This window comes from Papio anubis, chromosome 13 (assembly GCF_008728515.1).
Source record: "Papio anubis isolate 15944 chromosome 13, Panubis1.0, whole genome shotgun sequence".
Classification (NCBI taxonomy): Eukaryota; Metazoa; Chordata; class Mammalia; order Primates; family Cercopithecidae; genus Papio; species Papio anubis.
In genome coordinates this window covers 33890785-33901121 of record NC_044988.1, presented here as the reverse complement: position 1 = coordinate 33901121, position 10337 = coordinate 33890785, and the positions used below count along the sequence as shown (strand labels likewise).

At 38.2% G+C, this 10337-nt stretch overlaps 1 pseudogene; it reads left to right on the top strand.

Annotated features, from left to right (window-relative positions):
• The first annotated feature begins 1778 nt into the window (after nt 1-1778).
• Nucleotides 1779-2731, top strand: LOC101008100 (annotated as a pseudogene).
• The last annotated feature ends 7606 nt before the right edge of the window (nt 2732-10337 follow it).

The window sequence follows — 10337 nt, the reverse complement described above, 5'->3', positions numbered from 1 at the left end:
AGCCACGTTGAAAAATGTGAGAGTAGTGGTTGCCTTTTGAGGGATGGACAGGTGGAGACTTTCTGGGAAGGAATGAGAGTGAACTTTCTGGGAAAATATAAATATTCTGTATCTTGACAGCAGTTTGGATTATATAAGTTTATGCATTTGTCAAAATTCACTGAATGGTATACTTAAGATTGTGCCTCGAGGCTGGGCTTGGTGGCTCATGCCAGTAATCTAAGCTACTTGGGAGGCTAAGGTGGGAGGACAACTTGAGGCCAGGAGTTTGAGACCAGCCTGGGCAAAATTGTGAGACCCTGTCTCTACAAAAAATTTTTTAAGAATTAGCTAGGCCTAGTGGCCTGCACCTATAGACACAGCTACTTGGGAGGCTGAGGTGGGAAGATTACTTCAGCCTGGAAGTTGAGGCTTCATTGAGCCGTGATAGCACCACTGCACTCTAGCCTGGGTGACAGAGATCTGTCTCCAAAAACAAATAAATAAATAAATAAATAAATGAAATAAAGATTGTGCATCTACTATATGTAAAATCTTACCAAGAAAAACTCATATACATGACATTAAACTCTAAAAAATGATATGCATGCTGAAGTATTGAATGAAGTATGTTGATGTCTACAACTTGCCTTGAAATGCTTCAAAAAAAAAAAGATGGATTAATGGATGGACAGAGGGATCAAAAAACAGGTGGCTGAATAAATGTATAATAAAGCAAATTAATTGCTGATTGTAGAATCTAGATGGTGGTGGCTGGGTGTGGTGGCTCACGCCTGTAATCCCAGCATTTTGAGAGGCCAAGGTGGGCAGATCACATGACGCCAGGAGTTCAAGATCAGCCTGGCCAACATGGTGAAACTCCATCTCTACTAAAAATACAAAAATTAGCCGGATGTGGTGGTACACAGTGCACATAATCTCAGTTAGGCGGAAAGCTGAAGCATGAGAATCGGTTGAACCCAAGAGACAGAGGTTTACAGTGAGCTGAGATCCCCCCATTGCTCTCCAGCCTGGGCAACAGAGGGAAACTCTGTCTCAAAAAAAAAAAAACAATAAGACAGTGGATATATGCAAATGTGTTGTTTCTGATTATTTCAATTATTCAGTATATTTAATAATGTTTATAATAAAATGTTGGGAAAACTATTCACCAAAAAACTAAACTAAAGAAATCTACCTGCCCGTGGACGCCACAAAGGAAGCATCCTCAAAGTCTCTCTTCTCCCTGCCTTTATGTCTAAGTTAGAGTCTCCTAAAGAGCTCAAACAACTGAGGAAGATCTTCATTGGAGGGTTGAGCTTTGAAACAACCAGTGAGAGCCTGAGGAGCCATTTTGAGCAATGGGGAACGCTCACCGACTGGGTGGTAATGAGAGATCCAAACACCAAGCACTACAGGGCCTGTGGGTTTGTCATGTATGCCACTCTGGAGGTGGATGCAGCCATGAATGCAAGGCCACACAAGGTAGATGGAAGAGTTGTAGAACCTCAGGCCTGTAATCCCAGCACTTTGGGAGGCCGAGGCAGGCGGACCACGAGGTCAGGAGATGGAGACCATCCTGGCTAACACGGTGAAACCCCGTCTCTATGAAAAATACAAAAAATTAGCTGGGCGTGGTGGCAGGCGCCTGTACTCTCAGCTACTCGGGAGGCTGAGGCAGGAGAATGGCGTGAACCCGGGAGGCGGAGTTTGCAGTGAGCTAAGATTGCGCAACTGCACTCCAGCCTGGGGGACAGAGCGAGACTCCATCTCAAAAAAAAAAAAAGAGTTGTAGAACCAAAGAGAGTTGTCTCAAGAGAAGATTCTCAAAGACCAGGTGCCCACTTAACTGTGAAAAATGTATTTGTTGGTGGCATTAAAGAAGATACTGAAGAACATCACCTAAGAGATCATTTTGAACAGTATGGAAAAAATTGAAGTGATTTAAATCATGACTGACAGAGGCACTGGCAAAGAAGGGGGCTTTGCCTTTGTAACCTTTGACGACCATGACTCTGTGGATAAGATTGTCATTCAGAAATAGCATACTGTGAATGGCCACAACTGTGAAGCTAGGAAAATCCTGTCAAAGCAAGAGTGATTCTGGAAACTTTGGTGGTGGTCTTGGAGGTGGTTTCAGCGGGAATGACAACTTTGGTCATGGAGGAAACTTCCACGGTTGTGGTGACTTTGGTGGCAGTCATGGTGGTGGTGAATACAGTGGCAGTGGGGATGACTACAGTGGATTTAGTAATGATGGAAGCAATTTTGGAGGTGGTGGAAGCTACAGTGATTTTGACAATTACAACAATCAGTCTCCAAATTTTGGACCCCTGAAGGGAGGAAACTTTGGAGGCAGAAGCTCTGTCCCCTATGGTGGTGGAGGCTGGTACTTTGCCAAACCACAAAACCAAGGTGGCTATGGTGGTTCCAGTTGCAGCAGTAGCTATGGCAGTGGCAGAAGATTTTAATTAGGAAACAAAGCTTAGCAGAAGAGGAGAGCCACAGAAGTGACAGGAAAGCTACAGGTTACAACAGATTTGTGAACTCAGCCAAGCACAGCTGGCCAAGCAGCCCAGCTGCTACAAAGCAGACATGTTTTAGACAAACACTCATGTATATGGGCAAAAAACTCGAGGACTGCATTTGTGACTAATTGTGTAACAGGTTATTTTAGTTTCTGTTCTATGGAAAGTGTAAACCATTCCAACAAAGGGTTTTAATGTAGATTTCTTTTTCACCCATGCTGTTGATTGCTAAATATAATAGCCTGATTGGGATGCTGAATAAATGTCTTTTTTTTTTTTTTTTTTTTTTTTAATGTGCTGTGTCAAGTTGGTCTGCTCTGAAACCATCTTGGTAAATTTCTCCAACAGTGTGAAGTTAGAGTTCCTTCAGGGTCATGCCAGGTTCTGTTTGGAATTTATATACAACCTGCTTGGGTGGAGAAACCATTGTCTTTAGAAACCCTGGTGTGGTTGAACTGATAGTTACTGTTGTGACCTGAAGTTCACCATTAAAAGGGATTACCAAAGCAAAATCATGGAATTGTTGGTTATTAAAATGATTGTTGGCACATCCTATGCAATACATCTAAATTGAATAATGGTACCAGATAAAATTACAGATGGGAATGAAGCTTGTGTGTCATCCATTATCATGTGTAATCAATAAATGATGTAATACCTGAAAAGAAACATACAATTGACTTCAGGTGTTGACAATTTGGAAGATTTTTCAAGTTATTTATAGTGACAGATACTAATGTTATGAAGAAAAATGCACTTTTTATTTTAAAACTCTACCATTTCTATGAAGAAGAAACAAACAGGATTTTTAAAACTCTTATCGGTAGAGTATAGCTTTCCAACTAAACAATGAAATCATCTTAAATGGTAAATTTTATATTAAAGATATGAAGAAATGAACATGATTGTCCCGTAGTTAAATCATTTTACTGCAGATAAATTGCCTGAAGCACATTTTCTTTGAGTGTTCGTAGGGATTTATATTTTTAAACAGGTTGAAGTTTAGATGCCCTTAAGAGTGTCACGGTCTAATTATATCATAGGTACGAAGTAGTTGTGTGACTGTATTTAGAAAGCATAACCTTTCTGTTAGTGATATCTCTAAAATGCCTGACACTTTATAGAATACTATGAAATCAAATACAAACTCTGCTGAGATGGTATTGAAACATTTTGCTGTTAGTCCATGGTGAATACTGGCCTTTAGAAAAGCATAAATACTACTTTATGCATCTACCAAAGAATTAATTGGATCTGTTGCAGTCTTTTTGATTGTAAAAAAATGATTGCTACAACTTGTTTAATTATCCTAATTATTTTTTTTCTAGTTAAGAAAAAAAAAATAATTGGATATAGGAACCTTGTGGATATAGGAACCTTGCCTTGCTTGATTGCATACAGAGTGTCAGGTAGTGATACTACTGAAAACTTGTGCTTCCATTCCTTAATTAGAGATAATTGCTGGTTAGTCAGAATGGGCAATTTTCTTTCTCTTTGGTGAAAGGATATAGATACTGTACTTCAAACTGATTGTTCTATTTCAAGCAGAAGTCCTCTAAGCTGGGACATGAAATGCCAAACTCTTATGCTTCAAATGTCTCCATTTATCCATTTAGGCAAAGTTAGATAAATTTTCTGAAATGGAAATTACCTCAGCATCTTTCTCTGATATTGTCTAATTCCCACATCTCCTGTATGTATCCAAATTTAACCTGCATCTTAAAAACAAACATTTTGGAGAGAGGCCACTACTAATTTAAAAATTAAACAAACAAAATTCCCCAACCAACTTTACTGGAACCCATTACTTGCTTTATCTTCTGAGCTATCAGCACTTCTTTCCTGGAGTTTAAAACTGTTGTTCCAATGTAAACAAATATATCTAGCTTGAACTTAGACTTTAGTTATCCCTTACTTTTGCTTTCTACACTAAAACAAAGAAATAACAAAATTTTGCTGAGAAGTGTTCTCGTTTTGAAAAATTTAAAGCAGTAATATTAAGCTAAAAGCTTTTGCCTTACATCAGAGAAGAAGAAGAAGAAGAGGAGGAGGTGGAGAAGGAGGAAGAAGAAGGAGACAAGCATATTTTTGTAGGGACCCATAGCATACTAAAGTTTAAAACCACAAGGAACTTCTTTTCTTGAGTCACCTCTTCTTACCAAATAGTGGTTCCTATCAAGTGATTTCCTTTCAGAGTACATTTTACTCCCTACTTACAAACTCCTATAAACAAATGTGTGTGTGTAACCCAAAGCCAGAAATCCACCTACAGGCCAGAAGCAGTGGTTCATGCCTGTAATCCCAGCACTTTGAGAGGCCAAGGCGGGTGGATCACTTGGGGTCAGGAATTCAAGACCAACCTGGCCAACATGGTGACACCCCATCTCTACTAAAAACACAAAAAAATAAAAATAAAAAAAATAGTTGGGTGTGGTGGCACACACCTGTAGTCCCAGCTACTAGGAAGGCTGAGGCACAAGAATCTCTTCAACCCCAGAGGCAGAAGTTGCAGTGAGCCAAGATCGCACCACTGCACTCCAGCCTGGGTGACCAAGCGAGACTCTGTCCCCAAGAAAAAACAACAACAAAAAAATCCACTTACAACTGGACCAGTTTCTACTTGGCTAAACACCCAGAATACTCAAAACCAGTAACTGTCCTGAAAATATATTGATATTGTGCATTCTTTAAAAGAAGTATATGGTAACAACTATTTTATTAAGTTTTCATTAGTCTAATTGAAAAATAGGATATTTTTCATACATGAAGATAATGCTACATATTCTGCAAGTCAGTAGGTATTTCTTTTGAATTATTTAAATTAATCTGTTTGTACATTGTCCCTGTGGAAGACTAGATCATTACTCTCAATTCTTTACCCCTTCCTTCTGTCAGGTGAACTTCTAATGGGAGTTATTTCCCTCTCTCATTGATGTTGGGCATGATTACATATGTGACTTGCTTTGGTCAATTAAATGATAGCACTCATGAGCATAGACCTTAAGTAGTTTGACTTGGCCTCTTTTTTTTTTTTTTCTTTGTCTACACAGGGTCTCACTCTGTCACCCAGGCTGGAGTGCAGTGGCACAATCTCGGCTTACTGCAGTCTCTCCCTCCTGGGTTCAAGCAATTCTCCTGACTTGGCCTCTTGCCTTTCATAATCCACCAGGAGAAGAATGTGCCTGAGATAGCTAATGGGATTTGGGAACATGTGAAGCAGGCCTGATCCCAGCTTGAGGCTTTGATATAAGCCCAGCTATCCTGCAAAAGAAGCAGAGCATCCCAGATCATCCACAGGCCCATGAACAAGGAGAATAAAGGCTTATTTTTAAGAGCCACTGAGCTTTGGAGCTGTTTATTACTCAGCATTGTAACAATAGCTGACTAATATATCCCATATTTCATGTTCAGTGACATACATATGTGTGAAAATTGATTGATAGAATCATATCCTTATATTAACACTCAGTCCCGCAATATCCAATGACGAGGAGGTTTGAAGACTCAAATAATCAAGCACAACCCAATGACCAGTGTTTCTTGCTAATATCAATGGGGACCCCAGACAAATCATACACAGTAAAAAATATTCCATAATGAAGTTGGAGGAGAAGAAAATAGAGTACAAGAATCAACAAAAATGTAAGAAAATATAAAACCGTAAGAGCCTTGTAAAAATAGCCAGAGTGGGCAAGAATGTGTGAGTTTAACCAAGCCATCTGCCTTCTGTTTCACTGCCTAACAATTCAGTTATACAGTCCAGCTCTTGATTAAATATAAAAACACTTCTCCCACCCTATTTATGTCATAAGAATAATTTTGGTACATTTCTTGGTATACATTTTTTTAATATACTGCAAGAATTTTTCATGTGGCTAAAAACTACTGTCTTAACATTTTTCTGATTCACTACCATTGGCTTACTCCACTAGGGCAATACACATAACATATAGTGTTTTTTTCAATAATCATTATTTGAAATGGCTGTATAATCTTCCATTGAGTGGATACAGCATAATCTAGTTAACCATTTCCTGTTGTTAGATTTTAGGCTGTGACTAATTTTTCACTATATGAATAATTTCCCTGTAAGAAGTACAAACCTTAGGCATATATTTTTTTTAATCTCTGGATTATTTCCTTAGTACAAATATCCAGGAGATTCTACTAGGTGAAAGGATGTGAATATTTTAAAATCTCCTGATAGCCAGGTGCAGTGGCTTGCACCTGTCATTCCAGCTACTAGGGAGACTGAAGCAAAAGGATCGCTTAAGCTCAGGAGTTCAAGAACAGCTTGGGCAACATAGCAAGACCCTGCCTCTAAAAATTACTAATAAATGAAACTAAAAGATCTCAATGCATATAGTTAAATCGATTTCTAAAAGACATTTCTAATTCTACTGGTAATGTATAATAGTACTAACAAATATTAAATATTATTATAAATGTTGCTATGCTTAGTAGCCAAATGAATGGAATGGGTATCTTGTTATCATTTTACTTTTTACTTTTTAAAATTAAAAGTGAGGTGGAACATTTTTCCATGTCTGTTAACTAGATGATCTCCTCGTCTCAATATCTATTTACTTTATTATACCACGAAGGACTTGAAGAGCTTTCAAGTAGTGTTGATCAATAAGAAAACATACACTTTTTGATTCTTTTTTATGTAGGTGTTTTATGTGGGTCATTCCATGGATTCGTATGTGAACCTACTCCCACAAAATGAATCTACTGGGAACATTCTTTAAAAAAACAAACAAAAGCAACAGAGCAATAGCAAAATCTTTCTTAAAAAGAAATTGCTGGCACATTTTACAAGCATTTACCTTGATCCAAAAGCATTGAATTTAGAGAGATATCTAATCAATTTAGCAAATCAGCCAAAAACAACAATACATGACAGATGAAATTCCATTGGAAGAAATACCACACAGACTGGGCAATTCCAGAGGACAGATATAAGACAAATGAGGGGAAGTTGAAGGGAGGTAAGATAGTTGGCTGATAGAAAGGAATTTCTAACAATTAATTCAAACCCCAAATAGACATGGGCTGTCCTGTGAAGGAGCAATGAAGATGCAAAGATGGTCAGGAGGAGTTTGGAGGATTCATGCAGGAGGGTGTGGGAGGCCTTGCGGTGAGTAGAGTGGATAGGACCTCTAAAGTCTCTTCCAACCCTGTTTTCCCAAGAGTGGCCCTTGGACCTGAACTTCCTGGTCCTGGGAATAGGAGACTGCTTTGTACAGGAGAGAAAAAGAGGAAGAACCTGTCCTTCTCTTCTTGAGGGTGGGGCTGACCATAGTCAGAATTTTGAAATAGAGTTTATCTTTGGCATCTTCTCACTTCCCTTTCTGTACTTTTGCTTACCAGCTGCCCAGTATTCCGATGGGGGTGTTAGCCTCTAAACAGTGCCACTCCTGCATTACTTCTTTCTCTTTAACCACTTCAAAACTCCCATTGTTTTAACACGGCTAACCTCAGCTAGCTATTGAGAGGAAAGAAATCTGTTTGAACCATTTCACTCTAAAGCATGACCGACTGACAGGATCATGATCTTCCCAAACAGATACGAATTTTCAAAACAAGATGTTTCTAAAGCCAATGATATCTTTAACAACATGTGGTAAATTAAAGTCCACTTAATAGCCCTTCTGAAGTTCAAGTTCCAGCTACATTAATTACTGTCCCTCAATATTGAGGAAATTGCTTGGCCAGCCTGTGTTTCAATATTATCAGAAAATGAGGAAGAAATACAACTAAACCATGTAATTTATATAAGCTGCCTGGCATAATGCTTGACACATGGGTCTTACTGTTAGTTATTACTGTCCTCTCTGCAGTTCTCTATGCGAGGTGTAATCACGTATTTCTTACTCTCATAACGCATATTCCTTGGGCTGGGAGGTGAGTCTCCAAGTCAGAGTCTGGGCAGCTGACATCCTTGTTGTGTAAAAAGAGGATTTCCTCAAGTTCAGCAGCCTCTATTATCCTTTTCTATCACATTATTTCCTGCCATTACATTTTTTCCCTTCTCTTTACTTTCTGTTTTATTTGTTTGTTTTACTTTTTTGTTTGATTGATTGTTGAATTGGGAAGTTAAATTTTGATTTGAAAGTTTGGTTAATTTATTTTCCATGTCTCTTCTTTTCTGACATGAAACTGAAAGGTTTCCCTCCGAATAACATGTTGACTATACCCCACAGATTTTGTAGAGTAATGCTTCTGTGCCCATTCATCTTTATGTGATTTATAACTTCCATTTGATTTTGTCCTTAGCTCAAGAGTTATTTTATTATTAATTTGTGATTCATAAACAGTCTTATTATCTCTATATTCTTATAATAAATAAATATAGCACTTTAGATATTAGAGGGCCAGCAAGCATTTGGGGGCTACAGAACCTCTTCTCTTCATCTTTATAAATGATCACTCTCAAAAATTTCCATTAAGTACAGGTACACTTTAAATGAAAACATGCTTCATTAAACATATTTTTAAAATAATGCAGTTTTGTACTTTCAGTAAACCACACAATAGGTATCCATTTAAATGATATTCTTCAACAACAAACCAACTTTGTTCTGTTAACATGGTGAAAAGTGATAAAACCTATAATTAAAATAGGAGTATGCAAAGCCAGAAAAATAAAAATTGTGTGTGTGTGTGTGTCTGTGTGTGCATGTGTGTGTGTAAGAGAGAGAGAGAATGGGTGAGAGAGATTTATCTTCAACAATAAGCTAAAATTTGGCAATGTCTTATTAGTGGTTTCAGCCAAGGAAATTTAATTATGTAACTGTTATTTTTATAGCCACATTTGAGAGTTCTCTACTGATTTTAAGATTGCCTTATCTTAATAAGAAAGAAGAACTGACACCCTCCCAAACTGGGCTAGTTGTTTACTTATTTGAAGATTTATCTTTTCCCTACAAGTACTGGAATCCAAGTTATCAGCATATTAATGTGACAGTTAAGAGGCCATACTCCACTGTATATTTGGATTATATAGGGTGACCAGATGCTCTGCTTTGCGCAGGACTGGGGGTTTCCCAAGATATGGAACTTTCCATGCTAACATGGGAACAGTCCCAGACAAACAGAGACTGTTGTTCACTCTACTTATTTCCCAACAAGTCAGAGCATTGTCCACGGCCCATCTTAACAAGCTGGTACACCAAGCTAACTATCATTGACTTTGTATGATTCAAGGACTACCAGGAAGACCATTCTGGCCCCCAAATTACCCACAGACTCTAACAACACTATCCTCTTTTCCAACTTGAAACTTCTACCATTAGAGTCATTCCTTCAGTTTTCTTTTTATCGAAAATTACACATCAAAGACCTGGGCATTATCTTCAAAAGGCGTTTGTTACAAAGCCCAAATCTGGAAAATAAGACAGTTTCGGACTCTGACATTTACTACATGCCAGGTACATTGGACTACTAAGATAAATAAGACATTTTTCTACTCATAGGATCTTCTGGTACAGGTGGGAGGGAGATGTGTGGTAAGTGCTGTACAGAAGCAGACATAAAGTGTTCTAGCAATGGGAAGGGGGATCCCTGAGTGATGGTAGCAGAGGGGAAGTCAGGGGTTTCAGGAGAGATGTGGTTAATACAGAACTTAGGCCCACAGCACCTCATGCTCCAAAAACAGGCTGAGGGAGAAAGCCATGTCCAAAAAGCAAAATTTCCCTACTTTACCAAACTCTACTTTAAAACTGAGTTTTGAACTCAGAAATATCTTCTTTGACCATTAAAAAACCCTAATGTAAATGTTGGAAGAAAAATGTGTGTGTGTTTAAATATATATTACATATTAACTAA